The 7396-nt window shown below is 32.6% G+C and overlaps 1 long non-coding RNA gene across 1 annotated transcript; it reads right to left on the bottom strand.

Annotated features, from left to right (window-relative positions):
* Window positions 1-4990: 4990 nt before the first annotated feature.
* On the bottom strand, window positions 4991-6384 carry LOC149408078 (uncharacterized). Its single transcript, XR_016301793.1, has 3 exons — window positions 6300-6384; window positions 5494-5567; window positions 4991-5328 (listed from the first exon to the last, which is right to left on the bottom strand). It is a non-coding gene; the product is annotated as an uncharacterized LOC149408078 (long non-coding RNA).
* Between the last annotated feature and the right edge of the window lie 1012 nt (window positions 6385-7396).

Raw genomic sequence — 7396 nt, 5'->3', positions numbered from 1 at the left:
GAGCTCGACCTCAGCTCGGCCTCATGAGCTCGACCTCCACTCGGCCTCATGATGGATGTACTGACCCAGACTTCCGCATCAGCTCGACCTCCAGATCTCAGAGGCGTCCCTCGCCTCCATGGCCGCCTCAGAGGCGTCCCTCGCCTCCATGGCCGTCTCAGAGGCGTCCCTCACCTCCATGGCTGCCTCAGAGGCATCCCCTGCCTCCATGGCCGTCTCAGAGGCGTCCCCTGCCTCCATGGCCGCCTTAGAGGCGTCCCCTGCCTCCATGGCCACCTCAGAGGCATCCCTCGGCCAAGGGTGTGCCCCCAAAGCCCCTTTGGTCGCCTATGAATACCGGGGTCCCCCCCCGGTCCAGGTAATCCAAAATTTGAGTACTGAAACGCTGCCGAACTCATACCTCGCTCGTTTCTCTCAACTATCAACCTCTAAACACTCAAAACCTCTGTACTCCACCTCAATCCTACTAATGTTGAGCGTCGGAGAGGAAAACAGAGGCACCCCCTCTGCTTTCCCTTTGTAGTTCACACCTTCCTGCTTGCTTTTCAGGTGCCTGGACGAAATAGACATCACCAACAGCTAAGGGACGACTTGAGATATCAAGTCCGACACGCTCGAGTCAAGACGAGACCAGTTGGTCCGACCTTTAGTCTAACCGCCTTTGACTCCTAAATCGTTGTCCGAAAAACTGCGACAACAGTTTGTAAATCAGATGGCACCAAGGATAGAATATACTGATTTATTTGATCGACAGTTCTGTTCTTTAGAGCAACAATTGTTCGTTGTTTCAAATATTCAATATTATTAAAATTAGTAAGGAAATCATTATATATAGAATGGAAAATTGTTTGAATTGGGTTTGAATCGTAATGTAATATAAATTTTTCAGGTATTTCAATCCATGTTGCATCCTCGTTTTCCAAATCGTTAATTCCTTCTATAGTACCATCACCAATGCGTAAAATCCATTGTGAGAATTTTGTAATCTCTACTCTCTCTTCAAGTCGCATATTTTGTGTTAGAGTTAAGATATCAAAATGTAACCACAGGTAAGAATTAGTTAATGTTGCATCAATGATATGCTCTTTAGATCCGCATGTTATTATAGGTAAAATTTGACGTAAATCGGCGCCTAATACAGTAGTCATTCCTCCAAATGGTGTGTCGTAGTTATTTCTCAAATCTTGCAATATTTTATCCAACGCTTCAAAACAATATTTATTATTCATTGGAGCTTCATCCCATAATATAAGAGACGTCTTTTCAATCAATTTTGCTAGTTGCGTCTGTTTTTTTATGTAGCAGGTAGAAAATTTATCTACTGATAATGGTATTTTAAATCTAGAATGTGATGTTCTCCCATTTGGTAAAAATAATGACGCTATTCCAGATGATGCAACAGCTAAAACAATTTGATGATTTGATCTAAGTTTACTAATTATTGTGTTCCATAGATATGTTTTTCCTGTTCCTCCGTGTCCATAAATAAAAAATAATTTATGCTCATGGTTTTTAACTGAATTCAAAATTTTCTCGTAAATAGTTCTATGTTCTTCATTTAACTCAGCAACTAATTTTAGATTATCATTTTTTAACTGATTTGTATCGTAATTAACTCATCGCTTATAAGTTTATTATTTAAATCGTCAATTAATGAATCTTTAGGTAAAGGTAAATTGTAGTTTTTCAAAGTTGACGAATTCATATTTAAAATATTTTCTAATTCATATAGTACATAATCATATAATTCATGTTCAGGTATTTGAAAATTATTGTTGTTAAATAATTTATTAATTTTATATACGATATCATCTGTCATAAGTTTCCAATGTTTGTCAAGTAATTTGATTGGATCATTTACATTACAAAATAAAAGAAGTAAACTAAATAATTGCCTTAATTGGTCTGATGAGGAAATAAATGCAGCTTCCAAAATTGCGTCGCTCCATTCTTTATCGTCACCTAATAATCCAAGAGCATTACATGCTGATTGAAGTGTTGGATATTTGATGTTGTTAATTGTTTGTATAGAGTCAAAGCTAGTAGCGCCTTTTTATGATGTAGAAGTAATCTCAAATAATATAATTCTCCCGAATTGGGATGAACATAATATGTTCGTCCAATTGTATTACCGCAATGTCTTAGAGTTCATATTTTATCTTTGTTGTTCCAGACCCACTTCTTTGGAAATTGTATATATGTAAGATCTTTTGCATCCTCATTTGATTTATTTATCGTCATCCACTATGTTAAAGTTGTTTTTTGAATCCCAGGTTGGCATAAAATATTTTCAAGTCGTTGGTTTGAATGATATGTAATATTTTGTGTATGTGGTAAATGAATCGATAGTCGTTGAATAGAAGGTTTTCTATGATGTATAGGATATTCATATAATCTCCATATAGCTTCATAGAGTGTGATGTAACGACAATTCATGTAATTTTTAATTTCGTCTACTCCTGTATTTATATGTGTTAAATTTTCTGAGCATATATTTTCTTCCAAAACTGCTCTTATACGATCTGGTCCTTTTGTTAGGTACTTGAATAAGTATTTTACTAACATCGTTTGAGTACAAACTTCAGTATTTATATGACCACAAAATTTCAAACACAACTCTCTGTTATAAGGTACAACGAATCTATTATCTAATTTGATATGTTCTTTTTCTGAATAAAAATTTGTGTTTCTACGTCTATAATTAATAATTCCATTTTCATCGATTGTTGTTTCAGGTCTAATTTGTTTGGAAAACATTTTAGAACATGCATAATTTTTCATACATGCAGCATTTATTTTAGCAGTGCCACATGGCCCGTGTATCATAAATTCAGTAACTATATTATATCCTAATAAATCAATGGTAGGGTCTGGTATTTCTGCTGAAATTATTTTATCTATTTGTGAAGGATCGTGGTTTGGGAAACATTTTAGAACATGCATAATTTTTCATACATGCAGCATTTATTTTAGCAGTGCCACATGGCCCGTGTATCATAAATTCAGTAACTATATTATATCCTAATAAATCAATGGTAGGGTCTGGTATTTCGGCTGAAATTATTTTATCTATTTGTGAAGGATCGTGTATTTTATTTTCAGAATGTAACCAAAATAAAAAATGACAGTGTGGTAATCCTCTTTTTTGAAATTCTACAACATATAAATCAACTATGATTGGTCCAAATATACTGCCCGATTTTATTGTTGCAAGTATTCGATGCAATTTCATTTTAAATACTCTTGCTATAATATCAGGCCTATCTTCGAATTTTTTGCCTGGAATTTTAGATAACGCTCTTATGATCTCTGGCCATTTTGGATTACATGTCAAAGTAACCAATAAATCTGGATTTCCATATTCTCTACAAATTGCCATTGCATCTTGATAATTTTGTATCATATATCTAGGACTTCCTATATGACTTGATGGAAGAATAATTTTTTTCCCTATAGTTGTTGCATCTGTATCTCCTCTGTTGACAACATCTTGGATTCCTTGATAGATTTCCGATCGTAAATTCTTTTGATTTTTTTCTAATAAAATCTAATCGATCTTCTTCTACAGACGCATAAGCATCTACTAAATATTGTTGAAATAATCGACCACTTCTAAGCAAAGAAATTTTTAAGTTTGATCGTTGTTGTAATTGATAACAGTAAAGAGCTCGCATCGGGATTCTTTTCCTTAATGGTTGTTTATTTAAATGATCAGTATTCAATTTCAAATCTGGTCTGAATCCGTCTTCACCGTAAGGAAACAATAATGGATATTGCAACGACATGTACGAAGGATGTAATTTGGTAATTCTTTGTAGGTTGTTTGATACTGTTTCTACTATTATGTCCTTGCCTTTTTCATATTCTCCGATATCACCGACTATTAATCCGCCAATGTCAGTCGTTGTCGGTAAATCATATTGATTAGAATCAAAATTTCGCCGACCTAAAAGTCGAAGTTTTAAAAATGGAAGATTTGTTTCCTTGTATCTATCTCTGATCATCCTGAAAGTTTTTACTCATAATTTGTTTCATCCAACATAGTAATCAATTTTCTAATAATCGATTCAGCAGTACTTCTAAAAGGGTCATCGTATGGAAATTTTGATAATCTATTTTCAATTTCGTTATCTGTGTCATATATATACAATTGTGCAAATTTCGGAGGCATATTATCAGCAGGCAGCAAAGAACCCAAAAGATGATGTATTTGACCACATATTTTTAAAACGTACGGTCCGCGAGAATTATTTATGTTTGAATCTATATTTGCTCCAAAAGATGTAAAAGCTAACATCGAGTTCAATTTCTCGATGTTTTTTTTGTAGTATAAGCTCTCGTGTCCGCCGTCAGAGTTCAATAAATAATCTAATATAGGAGGACTCTCTTTTAATAAAGGTAATTTTATTTTATCATTCTGACAACATAAATTATATTTTGGTGTACCACTATCATTTGAGCTCTCGCTCATCCAAAAGAAAGCACCACAATACTGGCAACAATATTTACAATCACCCAGGTCCAAGTATAAAATGTTTAATGATGGTACTTCCTCTGTTGAGAGGATTTGCATATTAGAAATTAATGATAGTCTGCGACGTGATGATGTAGATGTTCCAGAAGCAAGATCTAAAGCATCTGTATTTTGCATTTGTCGTTTACTGTTATTAGCCTTAGCTTTTTTTATTTTTTTGGTGACCATAGTCACTTGAAAGTGGATTTAGACGTTTTCTGACCATGATTTATAGAAACTGAGAAAAAAGAAGATGATGTAGGAGTCAGTAAACAAATGAATAAGAATCGAAGCAAAAAAAAAATATACATAAAATTAATAGCAAAACTGCAGCTATATTATATATTAAATATTTTAAATTACAAATAGAAAATAATTCGGTTATTATGACAGCATTTAAAAGGAAGTAAAGAAGTTGTTATGCTACAATTAATATGTTAATAAGCAAAAAACCATGACATATATTTTAGTCCTCCTTCATAATCTCATTACAATAAATTAAAACTTATTGTATAAATATAAATGTATATTTAAGTTATAATATGTATTCTTATTGTGCAATAAGTTAAGCTGTTCTAGTCCTAGTCGTTGGTATATTATTATTGGAAATAGTAAAAAAAATAAAACCAAAATCTAAAGCAAGCAGAATCTTAAATAATGCTAACGTAGAATGTAGTTGAAGCTTCCAGTAACAAAATGACTTACTTGTACAGTAGGTTTGACGTATGAAGCAAGCTATGTAATAAAACTGATGATCAAAAGTAAGTTCTTGTGGTTTAGAAACAAATTAGCGGCACCGTTTTAAAGAATTTGATCTGCAAAAGACATAAAAAAAAGTCAACAAATAAACTGAAAGAGTACCATCTCTAAAGCCTAGCAATCAGTAACAGCCATATAAAAACTTAGTATTTCGTAAACAGTCAGATGTCGTCTAAATCAAAAGGTGAATAAAAAACACAATTACCGGTAGACTATCATACCTGCTTTCAGATGACTATACCAGTCTCAGCTACCAAACTTTTCGAAGAGAGGAATAGATTTATCTAAATGAAACCTACAACACACATTCAGTTGTTGTTAATTTTACATTGTGGCTGAAAATAGGGGAAAAAAGATTACAGTACGAACTTCACAATCAGTATTATAGGAGAATAAACAGAATTATGCTGATAACCACTTCTGTAGTCAAAGTACAATAGACGTTCATGTAAATCTATCACATACTAAGTTTAAAAAACTTCATAACTGACGCCCCTGAATCCCTCAATAAAAATATATTTGGTTTTTTTTTAATCTCAGAAGATGAGTAGCAAAGGAGAAAAAACAGTCAAATAAATGTGCGTAGTCAACGGCTACAGAAACTTGTGGACGAAAAAACGCTACTGTAGTTTAGAATACGGGGAGAAAAACTATTAAATTGTATTAGAATTTAGAATAATTAAGAGGCCATAAAATATTGGCTTTTCGTCTAAAATTTTCACCTTTCAAAATCAGAAAAAGTAAGAGACGGGTGTTTTTGGACGAAACCAGTTTGTATTTCAGTAGACGATATATAAAAACAAACGATAGTAAGCTCTAATTTTTAATAATATGTTGTCGCCTAGAGCAGAAAATGAGAGCTTTAATTTTTTAAAAAGGTCAAAACAGGAATAATTTTTTTTTTGAAGTATTCAAACCGCCTAAAATATTAATATATATAAAAATATGAGAAGAAAAGTGTTGTTCAGCCCCAGTAATTTCCAATTCATCAATATTAGAAGACGTTATTTCGGTACGAAGCTCAAACCTGAGGCTGTTGACAACGACTGAGAAGAAGAAGCGTACGAAGAAAGTAGGATTTAATAGATAGTGGAGTCAGAATAAATCGAAATTGATGTGCAACTCAATTCTGAGTTCAAATACAGTATATATAGCCAATATATTATATACATTTATAAAAATGGTATAGAGTCAGCAGTGCGAGGTGGCTTGCTTAAACGTCTCAGCCAACATGCAAGATACGTACCGCCTATTATTTGTTTGGCTTTTCTGGATAGTATCCAAATTTTAATACTATTGTAATAAAATATTATAGCTACACCGACTGTAGTCATTAGATCTATGATCTATCATCTATCCATAACATCCTGACATAATTATGCAATATTGTTTTTCTAGTTTTCTTTTTGGTTTATATTTACAGAACTACATAACTATAGTTGAAATCTAACTATAGTTCACCTTGCCCGATGTATATATCGTGACGTTTTGAAAAATTTAGGGAAAAAAAAACCACAACTTACAAATATTGACCTACGGCGGGACCCACGATATCAAAAGCAAAAAAAAAAAAAAAAACGTTCACATGCAACAATAGCGATGTGGCACGCCATGATTGGAAAAACCGTTGCTACAGTGAAAAATCCCTTTCTTATAGTTATATGTATAATATGTTGAAAGTTTTAGGAATTCTTCAACCACCAAAGTTTTCATCTCTCAAGTATTTTCGAAATTTCATTCTTTTTTCGAAATCTACTAATGAAAAACTATATTTAAACTTGTTTTGTTTTTTGAAAATTTGTGTGCAGTACTTATTTTTTTAAATTAGCTACGCATATTAGTTTAATCTTTAAATTTTATACAAGAATATTTAAGATGTTCGTGATATGTGATCAGAATTTCATGATTTTTTTTTATAAATATTTTTCTTTCTAAATATCATTTACGATTAGTATGCAACCTTATGACCTTGTTTCAAACATTGTGGTTATTTATTTTTGTTAGAATAGCTACAAAATCTATTTCAGACTAAATTTTTTTTACAAAGTATTTTTGTATGCCTTTGTTATATGATAAAAGATTGGTGATTTTTTAGAACAAATAAGTTATGTCTATATATGAGTG

The sequence above is a fragment of the Urtica dioica genome, chromosome 1 (genome assembly GCF_054948205.1).
Source record: "Urtica dioica subsp. dioica isolate 48M chromosome 1, U.dioica_male_clone48M_v1_H2, whole genome shotgun sequence".
Taxonomy (NCBI): Eukaryota; Viridiplantae; Streptophyta; class Magnoliopsida; order Rosales; family Urticaceae; genus Urtica; species Urtica dioica.
This window is presented reverse-complemented; position numbering and strand designations above follow the sequence as displayed.